A 13824-nucleotide genomic window follows, 5' to 3' on the forward strand; every position below is an offset into this window, starting at 1 on the left:
TGACTGTCCTGGACTTTGCCATCACAGACTTCAGTGCCATCCCTCTTCGTCCCCCACCCCCAGCTCTTTTGTATATTTTCTTCTCTCCCATTACAGTACAGGCTTCCTGAAGGCAGGGACTGCCTTTCTTTTTGCTTGTATTCACATCTAGGGTTTATACAGTGCCCAGCACCCAATAAGCGCACAACGCTTATTTTCTTGACTTGCCAATGAGGGAAGGGGGCCACAGGGGCAGAGGGATCTTCCACAGTGAGAAGGCAGCTGAGGCAAGGCAGGGAACTCCAGAAAGTCAGAAGCAAAGCTGAAGAGGAATAGATTCATCCACCCATTACAAAGGTTTATGGTGCTGGGGGGGGGGGGGCGAGCAAGATGAATCTGAATATAGCTGGGTGGGGGGTGGGGTGGTTGGCATTTGGAGACCATCCATCCTCTCCTTATACAGATGAGGAAGCAGAAAGGGAGCTTCTCCACGAGTGGACAGAGTCACGCAGCAGCTGCTTATCTGCTAAGGAATGATGAAGTCCATCCACAACCTCCATCGTTGAGGGGACAGAGGAAGGAGAAGGAAGTGAGGGCTGACCGGATGTTGACAACCTGTGTCCGGTACAGCACTCAGGATGTGTCAGAGAACCACCAAAGTCAGATTTGACAAACTAGATGAAGCCAGCCCATTTCTTGGGATTCCCCTAGACACAAATGATGGCCCCAGAAGGAAAGGAGAGCGTTTCTAATTGTTATGGAGTCTTGTGCAAGAAGAATTTGTAGGCACAAGGAGATGTTTTCTTTGATACAACTAATACTAATCTTAAGACAGTCTGAGGCCTGGGAAAGACCTTAATATAGAAAGGCCAAGGTCAGCCAGTTGTCTTGACTTTTGTCTTGCCACTGGACTAAAATGACCCTGGAGGAGAGAGTAAGGCTGATGACTGCATACTCTGCCTCACTTAAATCCAATTCATGCACAAGTCAAGACATCACCCTTGTGACGTCATTGGTCCTCTTCAAAAATAAAATATCACCACCACCACTACTACAAACAGCAACAATTGATCTGAAGCAGTAACTTCTGAAGAGGAAGGCAGATCTGGGAAATAGTCAGTTGGTTAAAAAGACAGTGTCTAAAAACAAATTTGTATTTATGTACCCTGGTTTAAAACATAAGAACAGCCAGGACAGTAGTAGACCTAACAAGGGTTGTTGGAAATGTATTTGCATGACACCAATACATTGTTGGTGGAGCTGTGATTGGTCATCATTCTGTAAATTAATTTGGAATTATGCCAAGAAAGTGACTAAAATGTCCATACCCTCTAAACCAGAGATCCCACTGATAGGCATTCACACCAAGAATCACAAAGACAGAAAAGAAAAAAAAAGTCCTATATATCCAAAAATATTTGTAGCAGCACCTTTTCTGGTAGCAAAGAACTGGAAACAAACTAAATGCCCTTCATTTGGGGAATGGCTAAATGAATTGTTGAATATGAAAATAATGAATTATTAGGTGCCACCAGAAATGACAAGTATGAAGCATATGGAGGCAGCTAGATGGCTCAGGAGATAGAGTGCTGGTCCTGGAGTCAGGAAGACATGAATTTGAATTTCTGCCTCAGATACTTACTAGCTGTGTGATCCCATGCAAGTCACTTAAGGGATGGGGAATGGAATAAACATTTATATAGTGCCTATTATGTGCCAGTCACTGTGTTAAGAGCTTTACAAATATTAATTATCTCATTTTATCCTCACAACAACCTTGTGAAGTAGGTGCTATTATCATCTAATCCAATTCAATAAACATGCCTACTGTGTACCAGGCACTGTGCTAAGCAATGGGAATACAATTAATAAAAAGATAGTCTCTGTTCTCAAGGAGCCTACAGTTTAATGGGAGAGACAACACATAAAAGGATAAAGGAAAGCAGGGTGGGGAGATGAAGACCAGGGGGTGCCTTGTTCCGTGGAGTTGACAGGAAACTCCCAAAATATCCCCATTTTATAGTTGAGGAAACTGAGGCAGACAGAAGTTAAGTGATTTGACTAGGGTTAGAGGTTGACAGACTTAACTTCTCTCTGTCTCAGGTTTCTCATCTGTAAATGAGGTTAACAATAGCCCGAGTCTCAGGGCTGTTGTGAGGATAAAATAAGATCATATTTGTAAAGTGCTTTGCTAACCTTAAAAGTGCCATATAATTGATAGCTATTACCAATTTAGAGAAGCATGGAAAGATTTACATGGCCTGATGCAGAGTAGAGTAAGCAGAAAATAATATGCATAGAAAACTATATACACAGAAAATAATACACACAAATACGCAGGAAAATAATATACACAAATACTACAATAATGTAAATTTTAAAAAACCCCACCAACCCAAGATTGAACACTGAGTCGTTATAATGACCAAGTTTGATCCCAAAGAAGAGCTGAGTTAGCAGGGTTCTCTTAGTTGTCTAATCTAATGGTGTTTTCTCAATCCTCATCCTTCCTGACCTCTCTGAAGGTTTTAACGCTTTTGATTACCCTCTCCTCCAGGATATAATTTCAGTACTATTGTCTCCATTCTCCAACCATCTGACTATTCCTCCTCGGTCTCTTTTGCTGGATCTTCATCCAGGCTCTCTCTGGGTGTTTCTTTTTTTTCTTCCTTTATAATATTTCACTTGGTGATCTCATCAATTTCCATTGATTCAATGATCATTTCTATGCAGATGATTCTCACATCTATTTATCCAGCATAATAGATTTTCTCCAGCTCTTATTTTAACTCTGTGTGTATGTTTCTATTTCAAGAGTGTTTCTTGAAAACAAGATATCACTGAATTCTGCTTTCTAATCTATTCTACTGCCCTCTTCTATTTTATGGGTGAGTTTATCCTATTCACTTTCAGTTGTGTTATTTCCCTCCATCCTATTTTCTTATAATTTTCTTCCTCTTTGTTTCCCTACCCCCTTTATAAAGAAGAAGAGGGTAGTGAGAGAGGAGCCAGCTAAGCACTAGTGTTCTAGGTTTGGTGTAATATGCCTCTGTTCCCCTTTCGTTTTATCTCCCCCAGAGCCTAACAGGTCTTTCTTCATTTTCCTTTAAGTCTCTCTTCAAAATCTACCCTTCCTACTTAGTTGTTTTGCTAAAAACCAGTCCTTCCCTTAATCTAACCTTCCTTATATTCTCGCTTTCTCTTCTCCCTTTTCCTTCTTGTTTCCCTTTTGAGTGAAATATATCTCTGTGCATTGTTTATGGGTATGTTGTTCCTTTGATCAATTCAGATGGAGTGAGGTCCAAGTGAAACCTACTTGCCTCTACAAGATATCCCCTGGTCTCCATCCCCTCCAGCCCCAACTCCCACCTTGCTTTTGTATGTTGTCTCTCCCGTTAGATTTAGGCTCCTTGAGGGCAGAGACTGTCTTTTTATTACTTGTATTTCTATTTCTCAACACAGTGCCTGGCACATAGGAGGCACTTTATAAATGTTTATTGAATTGGATTAGATGATAATAGCACCTACTTCATAGGGTTATTGTGAGGATAGAATTAGATAATTAATATTTGTAAAGCTCTTAACACAGTGACTGGCACATAATAGGCACTATAGGTTGCCTACTTGACAACCTCTTTCTCCTTGTTCATATAAATTTCTTGTGCACCCAGTTGTGTGAGATAAATTTCCTCATCCTTCATCTCCTGTTCCGCACCACCCCAACATATTCCTCTTCCCCTCTCTTTCTGTTCTTCCTCTAAACTTCCTCTCTGACCCCTGATGATAAGGTTCAGAAGGAACACATATATCATTTCCCCATATTAGAATGTAAATAGCTAATTTTTATTTAGTTCCTTATGATTGCTTGTTCATATTTACTTTTCTCTATTTCTCTTGACTCCTGTTTGTATTTCAGTTTCTATCATCTCTAGTCTTTTTTTTTTTAATCTGGAATGCTTGTGAAACCTCTGTTTCATTAAAGATCCACAGAATTATATTCCATTTTCCTAGCTAAATTACTCTTGGTTGTAAGCTTATATCTTTTGCCTTCTGTCTTATTCCAAGTTCTTTGCTTCTTTAAAGTGGTGACTGCTAAGTCTTTTGTGATCAAGACTGTGGCTCCCCAGTACTTGAATTGTTTATTTTTTGGCTGCTTGTGGTACTTTTCTTTGACCTAGAAGCTCTGGATTTTGGCTATAATATTCCTGGGGGTTTAAATCCTGACCTTTCTTTCAGGAAGTAATTAGTAGAATCTTTCTATTTCTGATTTGCTCTCTGGTTCTAAGAAATCTGGGCAGTTTTTTCTTATAATTTCTTGAAACAAGGTATCAAGGCTCTTTTTTTCCTTTCCTTTTCTTTTTTTTCAGTCATGGATTTCTAGTTTGGTAATTTTTTTTTTAGGCAATTGGGGTTAAGTGACTTGCCCAGGGTCACACAGTTAGTAAGTGTCAAGTGTTTGGTCTGAGGCTGGATTTGAACTCAGGTCTTCCTGACTTCAAGGCCAGTGCTCTATCCACTTCGCCATCTAGCTGCCCCTAAGTTTGGTAATTCTTAAATTAGCTCTCCTCAATCTGTTTTCCAAGTCAAGTCAGTTGGTTTTGCCATTAAATACCTTATATTTTCTTTTATTTTTTTTCAGTCTGTTGATTTTATTTTTTAATATTTTTTATTGTCTCATGGAATCATGGCTTCTAATCAGTCACTTCTAATCTTTATGGAGTATTTTTCTTGTTCCATGCTGTTAATTCTCTTCCCAAATCTTTCTTCCACAGTTCTCATTTCTTTCCTCATTTTCTCACCCTCTAGCACTCTCATTCATTTTTTTAAAAAATCATTCTTAGCTCTTAAAAAAAAAGATTCTTGTTTCATCTCTTTCAGGAATTCTAGATAAACTTGTGCCCAAGCTGTGTTTTGCTTTGTGGCTTTGCTTATAGATATTTTGGAGACATTCTCTTCTTCTGGATTTGTGTCTTGAGTGTCCCCGTCACCATACCAATGCTATGATGTGATTTTTTTTGTTGTTGTTTGCTCCTCCTTCTAACCTACTTCCTGACTTTTGCCTTTATTTTAGTGCACTTCAAGAGGAATTCTGAGCTGAATTTTTGTTCTTTCTGTTCCTTTCTTGGGAAATTGAATGTTATCTTATTTCAGGATCACAGGGACGCCCAGGGTGGGGACCTGCAAGTTTTTAGATCCCAAATGGGTCTGATCCAGGGCAAGTTTGATCACTGCCCTCCTGGTCTAAGCTCTGAAAGTTTCCTACCTGGATTTGGGTCTATACAACACTCTTCTTGGCTTGCCCCAGATTGAAAGTTCCAGCAGACAGCTGCTGGACAGTAGCTATTAGCTGGCTAGAAAACTCTGTAGATTCATAGTGACAGAAGTGTTGATTCCCCTTTGGTCTGATATTCTTGCTCTGGTTATTCCATAGTTGGCTTTAGATTAAGCTGGAGCCTGGAACTGAGGTCCTGCTCTGCTTCTGGGGTCTGAGCCCTACAGCTGCTGTTTGCATCTGAGCTTCCATGCTCACTGACACAGTGCAGAGTCTGCAATCATTTCTTACCCTGGAATGCCACCCCCTTCTCATTCTGCCCTAGATCTGTGACCCAGAACTAGACAGTGATTGGCAACTGCCAATTGGCACCCATTCTAGCACCTTGCACAAAGTTGGAGTTCCCCAGCCTGGAATAGGTACCTTCTGTTGCCTTGGGGTGTAGCCTAGCTCTTCTTTCACATCCTGAGCACTGGAACATTAAGCAGTGCACCTCCAGGACAGACCCCATCCCCAGTGTTCACATTCTTCTCTGTCTGTCTTCTGCTGATCTGAGCTGGAAAAGTGACTCACTGTGGTTTTTCTCTGGGTTTTCCTGAGCAGGACTCAGTTTGGTGCATTTTCTAGATCTTTATGGAGTTGTGTTGGGTGGAGCTCAGCTGTACTTCTTCCTACTCTTTCACCATCTTGGTTGGACCCTTTCCCACTGTTAAAAAAAAAAAGACAACTACGTGGCCACAGAAAATTGATTGCCTATGTAACATTACTATGGAGTCAACACTGAATTAGGAAATTTCCTAGTACAGGATAGAGGCTCTAAAGCAAGAGGGATTCCTATTTTGATCATCTCAAATCATATCGACTCTTAGACTCAAATAACAGAACACAGTCAGACAGGGTTCATTTCCTGAAAGCCATTTGAAGCTACCCAGCTTAGCAAGGTTAAAGGATCAAGTACACACATGGGAGGGTAAGATAGAGAGAATCAGCATTTATTTAGCACCTACTGCATGCTAGGCAGTGTCCTAAAAGTTTTACAGATATTATCTCATTTGATCCTGACCATAATCCTGCAAAATAGGTGCTATTGTGATCCCCATTTTGCAGTTGAGGAAACTGAGGCAAACAAGAATTAAGTGAATTGTCCAGGGTCATACACCTAATAAGTGTCTGAGGTTGGATTTGAACTCAGATCTTCCTGACTTCAGGCCAGTTGCTTTATCCACTGCACCACTTAGCTGCCTGGGATACTCATTTATTACTCACCCAGCCTACACCAGGGTCACAGAACTAAGGGCAGTCACCACTGACAGTATTTGAGCAAGGGAGGGACCTGGGCAGACCTGTCTATGCTTTAGGAAGATTATTTTTGCAGCTTGAACATTTTTGTTGCACACTTCAGAACACATGGGGCACCCTGAGGCTGGAGTGAAAGATTCAATAGAGTCAACATATTCTATGTCTAGTATATGCATATAATACCACCAGGAATGATATCACTGGCTTTACTTTGTATCTGCTGATGTTTGAGCAAAAGCCATATTTGCCTGCTGATTTGTCCTTTGAAGTCTTGGAAAATGAAGATGTGGAGACATGTAATCCTACTCCATAGGCATGACTTGGCTAGGAAGTAGAAATGGGTATGATGCTTAAGTTTGTTGTCAAGAAATTCAGGCAGGACACAGAGTTCTGCTAAAAATCTTGGTGTCTATGGAAAACACAAGAAAATGGCCAATGGAGAGCCTTTGTGACTCTCAATGGAGAGATTTGCTTGAAGGGCCATCTGTACCCCAAGAATTGTAGCAATATCTTCTACTGCTCTCCAGGAGTGAGTGGTCTCTTCTCTTCCAGCATTGGGAAAGAGGGGCTAAGACAATGGCAGCAAAACTACTGTCCATTGCTTTGAAGTGGCCTGGAAAAGTGAGGGATTGGCATGCCGCTGAAGGATGCTGGAATAGGCCCTTTGGGCATTGACATGAAAGTGATGTCCATGAGGGAGCGTGGAATAGTTTGCCTGTCAGATTTATGGATAAGGGGGACAGCCAAGTGGTGCAGTGGATAGAGCACTGGCTCTGAAGTCAGGAGGACCTGAGTTCAAATCCAGCCTCAGACCAAACACTTAACACTTACTAGCTGTGTGACCCTGGGCAAGTCACTTAGCCCCAGTTGCCTAAAATGAAAAAAAATGAGGAAGATTTATGGATAAGGGAAGAATTTATAACCAAATAAGAAATATAGAGTGTTACAAGATATAAAATGGATAATTTTTATTAAATTAAATTAAAAAGGGTTTGCACAAACAAAACCAATGCAACCAAGATTAGAAAGAAAGGAAAAAGCTGGGAAAAAAATTTTACAGTAAGTTTCAAGGCCTCATTTCTCAAATACATAAGAAACTGAGTCAAATATATAAGAACACAAGTCATTCCCCTATTGATAAATGGTCAAAGGATATGAATAGGAAGTTTTCAGATGAAGAAATCAAAGCTATCTATAAGCATATAAAATGCTCTAAATCACTATTGATTAGAGAAATGCAAATTTTAAAATTCTGAGGTACCACCTCACACCTATCAGATTGGCTAATATGACAGAAAAGGGAAATGATAAATGTTGGAGGGGATGTGGGAAAATTGAGACACTAATGCACTGTTGGTGGAGTTGTGAACTGATCCAACCGTTCTGGAGATCAATTTGGAACTCTGTCCAGCAATAACACTACTAGATCTGTCCCAAAGAGATTTTTTAACAAATGAAAAGGGCCCATTTGTACAAAACTATTTATAGCAACTTGTTTTGGTGTGTGTTGGCAAAGAACTGGAAGTTGAGGGGATGCCCATCAATTGAGGACTGGCTGAACAAGTTGTGGTATATGATTGTAATGGAATATTATTGTGCTATAAGAAATGGTGAGCAAGGAGACTTCAGAAAAACCTGGAAAGATTTGTATGGACTGATGCTGAGTGAAGTGAGCAGAACCAGGAGAACGTCGTACACAGTAACAGCCACGTTGTGCAATGACTAACATTGATAGACTTAGCCCTTCTCAGCAATGCAAGGATCTAAGACATCTCCAAAGGTCTCGTGGTGTAAAATGCTATCCACATCCAAAGAAAGAACTATGGAATTTGAATGTAGATCAAAGCATACTATTTGCTATTTTTCTCTTCCATTCTGTTTTGTTTTCTCTTTCTTGTGGTTCCTCTTATTGGTTCTAATTCTTCCTTACAACATCACTAATGTGAAAATATGTTTAATAGGAATGTATATGTAGAACCTATATCAGATTGTGCGCCGTCTTGGGGAGGGGGAGAAAAATTTAAAACTCAAAAGCTTATGGAAGTGATTGTTGATAAATCAAAATAAATTAATAAAAAATAGTCCTAAAAAAGTGAAAAGGATCAATTTACACAAAAATATTTATAGCAACTTGTTTTGGTGTGTGGTGGCAAGGAATTGGAAATTGAGGGGATGTCCATCAATTGGGGAATGACTGAACAAGTTGTAGTATATGATTGTAATGGAATACTATTCTACAAGAAATGGTGAGCAAGCAGACTTAAGAAAAACCTGGAAAGACTTGTATGGACAGATGCTGAGTGAAGTGAACAGAACCAGGAGAATGTTGTGCATAGTAATAGCCACATTGTGCACTGACTAACTTTGAGAGACTAAGGATCTAAGACATCTCCAAAAGTCTCATGATGGAAAATGCTATCCACATCCAGAAAAAAAACTATGCAGTCTGAATGCAGATTGAAGCATACTATTTGCTCTTTTTTTCTTCTGTTTTGTTGTTTCTTCTTTTTTTGTGATTCCTCCTATTGGTTCTAATTCTTCTTTACAACATGACTAATGTGAAAATATGTTTAATAGGAATGTATATGTGTAACCTATATCAGATTGTGCACTGCCTTGGGGAGGGAGGGGGAGAAAAATTAAAACTCAAAGGCTTATGGAAGTGATTGTTGAAAACTAAAAATAAATAAATTAATTAAAAATATTGTATGATGAAGAACTGTAAAAGACTTAGCTACTCTTAGCAATGTAATGATCCAAGACAGTCCCAAAGGACTCATAATGAAAAATGATAACCACCTTCAGAGAAAGAACTGATGCTTTCTGAATACAGACTGAAGCATACTATTTTTCACTTTCTTTCTTTCTTGGTTTGAGTCTTCTTGCACAAATGACTAATATGGAAATACGTTTTACATGACTGCACACGTATAACCTATATCAGATTGCTTACCATCTCAGAGAGGGGGGAGAGAAAGGAGGGAGAGATAGAATTTGGAACTCAAAACTTCAAAAACACCACAAATGTTAAAAATTCTTTATATATTTAATTGGGGGGAATAAAGTATTACTTAAAAATAAAAAAAATAAATGGTGAGCAGAATAATTTCAGAAAAATCTGGAAAAGCTTATATGAACTGATGCAAAATGAAGTGAGCAGAACCAGGAGAACATTGTACACAGTAACAGCAATATTGCACAAGGATCAACTATGAATGACTTAGCTATTCTCAGCAAATAATGATCCAAGACAATTCCAAAGATCTCATGATGAAAAATGCTATCCACCTCCAAAGAAAGAACTGATGGAGTCTAAATGCAGATCAAAACATACTATTTTTCATTTTATTTTTTTTTGGTGGTGTTTCTTTGGTCTGTGTTTTCTTTCGCAACGTGACTAATATGGAAATATTTTTGCATGATTACACATGTATAACCTATATCAAATTGATTACTATCTCAGGAAAGGGGAAGGGGAGGGAGGGAGAGAATTTGGAACCTCAATTTTTTAAAAAATGATTGTTAAAAATTGTTTTTACATGTAATTGGGAAAAATAAAATATTATTCAAAGAAAAAAAAAGAAAGTGATCACTATGTTGATGGTATCTGCTGCTTGAGGTTTCTTGACATTACAATGTTTTCTACTTTGAAAAAGTGGTTCTTTATGTCAAGCCTTCTAATAACTGGCCTAAGAAGGAAGTTTTATGGGTGGGGGTTCTGCAGCTTTATTGCGGGTAGTTTTGATCCCAAAGTCAGGTTCATTCTTGGGGTGATAGTTTGCAGGCAAAGTTCACAAGTTTGAAAAGCTATCATATAGATGAAGAATTAGGCTTATAGTATGATGGGATGGTTTAGTTTAGGCTCCTTTTTTACAGATGTGGAAACTGAGGCTCAGAGAGGTCATACCTGGCAAATAGAAGAGCTTAGATTCACAACCAAGTGTGCTTTCTGCTACCATCAGTCAGTCAATCAATAAGTATTTATTAAGCACTTACTCTGAGCCTTAGCTAAGTAAGAGCTGGGGATATAACATACTTCACTGTCTTGTCCTCTTTGGCCATAGAGAACAGAACTAGAACTCAGTGTTAACAGACTATAAAGCCAGTGAGGGCACAGGCCCCCTGCTCAGGTGCACGTAGCCTTGAAATTCAGTGAAGATCCCAGGAACATGTAATTCTTTGTATGGGGTTGAGACAACTTTCAAGTTTAGTTTGCTCTTTTAGGTGAATTTCCACAGGTACAAACTGAATAGTGGTTATGGGTCACCTTCCACCCACCTGGACACCTTCCTTGGTTTGCTTGGCAAGGATCAGCTGTTGGTTAGACTGAGGGTGCTCACGGGGTACTCACAGCCCAGGGAGTGTCTATATAAAGATGCCCTTAAACACAATTCCTGCGTCCCATTTATGAGCACGGTCAATTTCATCCCAGCCCCAGGGTTTGAACCGAGATGCTGCCCGGGGTATGAAATCTCCTGGTGGTATAGCATGATGTCCACGTGTCTGTCATCCCCTCAGTGCCGGGAAGCTCTGTAACACATTCTCAGGGAGACTACTCTCTCCCCACATTGAATAGGGTGTTTGTCAGACGGTTACTCACACATCAGCTGACCTGTGGGCCTGCCAGCCAGCTGGGCAGCATCTGCGAGATTCGCTGTCCCTTCGGCCCTGTGCAAACCCCTGCCGACCCTTGCTAACAAACCATCAGGACCCCAAGGAGCGTCTGATGTCTAATCGGTTATAAGCCTCCAGCCGCCTCCAGCCCTCACCACCACCAGGACCAGCACTTAAATCATTAGCTAATGTTTATAAGGATGGCAGAAGATGAAACCCAACAGTGCTGTGTTATTATGATAATTGTTTGCTAAGGTCTCTGGGCCTCTTCTTTTTCCCAACCCCCCTGTCTACTCATGAACTGTGGTGTCACCAGGGCAGGTCCGTTCTTCGGGCAGAGGAATGCAAGTCTAGGGAGTAGCTCGCCTGCCTGTCTCCAGTCCACCTTGAGGTTTCTGGGACTTCTCTCACCGCAGCCTGCGAGGCAGCTGGGGAGTGTAATGGAAAGTGCTCTGAAGCCAGGCAGTTAGGAGAGCTGGGTCTGGATTTCGCCTCTAATGCTTACCTCGGGTCACCCTCGGACAAGTCGCTGTACTCTGTAAAACTCAGCTAAGTGACCCAGTGGACAGAATGCTGGACTCAAAGTCAGGAAGACTTGAGTTCAAATCTGACCTCAGACACTTACTACCTGTATGACCCAGGACAAATCACTTAAGATCTCCGGCAGGTTCCCCACCCCTGTCTTAGCCTCAGTTTCCTCATCTGTAAAATGAGGCTAATAATAGCACCTACCTCCCAGGGCTGTTGTGAGGGTCAAAGAAGATAACCTGTTTAAAGAGCTTTGGACACGCATTACATAAATGCTAACCATTATTGTTGTCATCATCATCCTCATTGTTATTATTATTATTACTCAAGAAAATCAGGGACCTGAACGAGATGATCCCTAAGTTTGCTTCCTCTCAATCTGATGGCTCTAGGAAGCTATTAGCCCCATTTTGTTGTTGTTCGGTTGTTTCAGTCCTGTCTGACCCTATGTGACCCCTTTGGAGTTTTTCTTGGCAGAGATACTGGAATGGTTTGCTATTTCCTTCTCCAGCTCATTTTACAGATGAGGAAACTGAGGCAAATAGGGTTAAGTGACTTGCCCAGAGTCACACAGCTAGTAAGTCTGAGGCCAGATTTGCATTCAGGTCTTCTTGACTCTAGGCCTGGCCCTGTATCTATTGTGCCACCCAGATGCTCTTAGCTCCATTTTATAGAAGAGGAAACTGAGCCCAAGTTAAGTGACTTGCCCAAAGGTACATAGCTGATAAGTGGACCAAGATGGGAATTCAAGCCCCTTGCCTCCCATCCAGGCCTTTTTCTGCTCTAGCCCAAGTCCAGGCTGGGGCAAACTCTCTCTCCAGGACCTTCATGTGAGCACAGAATTTTCTGTCTCAGTTCATCCTGTTTTTAACGATGTCTGGCCATCATCTGTCTGTCCCAAGATCCTTCTGTGGCATGTGAGCACACAGAGACACACACATGCATTCATGCACATGGATACACACATGCGCATCCACACAGGAGCCCCAGTGGATCTCACTCAGAATGCTTGCCTGAGGCTGGGCCAGGCTGGGCTGCTGATGGAGCTTGGAGGGATAGTCCCAGAATGCTGAATCCTAGAGCCAGAGGTGACCTCGGAAGCTCCTAGTGCCCCCGCAGCCGAGCAGGTGTCTTTTCTGAAGCATCTGAAGTAGGGGTGATCCAGCTCAGCGATGAGGGTCTCCCTACCACCTGCAGCAGCCACTCCCATTTATACAGCCATTTTGGGGGTTTTGTTACATCAAAATGCTCTTCCTGATATCAAGCCTAAATCTTCCTTTTAGTAACTTCCCACCACTGTACATAAGCCTGCCTTCTGGGGTCAAGTGAGCAAGGGCCTCTGAATGCTTGAGGAGAGCTCTGACGTCCCTCCTGAATCTTTTCCTTCACCAGACCCCCACGTCTGGAGGAGAAAGGGGGAGAGGAGATAAGGGAGTTTTCTGATTGCCTAGATGAGGTTACAGGGCTTTTGTTGGGGGCTTGGTCTGTCTCTTTCTAGGAAACTGTTGTGGGGACAGCCAACATGCTGAGACCCTGTGGCATGATGATAATAATGATGATGATGATGATGATAAAGAAGAAAAGGAGGAGGAGGAGAAGGAGGAGAAGGAGAAGGAGGAGGAGGAGGAGGAGGAGGAGAAGAAGAAGAAGAAGAAGAAGAAGAAGAAGAAGAAGAAGAAGAAGAAGAAGAAAGAGGAGGAGGAAGAGGAGAAGGAGGAAGAAAAGGTGAAAGAGAAGAAGAAATGCTTTACGAGTATTATCTTACTTGTTCCCCACAATAACCATGGGAGGTAGGTGTTAATATTATCCCCATTTTACAGTTAAGAAAATTGAGTCAGACAGAGGTTAAGTGACTTGCCCAAGGTCACTCAGCTAATGAGGCCTGAGGTCAGATTTGAACTCATGTCTCCCTGATTCATGGTCTAATGCTGTATTTACTGAGCCACTTAGCTGCCTCAAAGTGCTGCCTTTGTATGCCAGTGTCTTCCTCATATTCAGTCAGTCCTCTCCAAATCTGTCTGAAAAGGAGAAGGGAGCAAAAGGGTCAGTTCTCTAACTGACCCCCTTTCTTATCAGGCTAGTACATTGTGCCTTGCATGACCTACAACCACCCCCACCAACCAAGCCATACC

This window comes from Vombatus ursinus, unplaced genomic scaffold, assembly GCF_900497805.2.
Source record: "Vombatus ursinus unplaced genomic scaffold, bare-nosed wombat genome assembly UNPS02014825.1, whole genome shotgun sequence".
Classification (NCBI taxonomy): Eukaryota; Metazoa; Chordata; class Mammalia; order Diprotodontia; family Vombatidae; genus Vombatus; species Vombatus ursinus.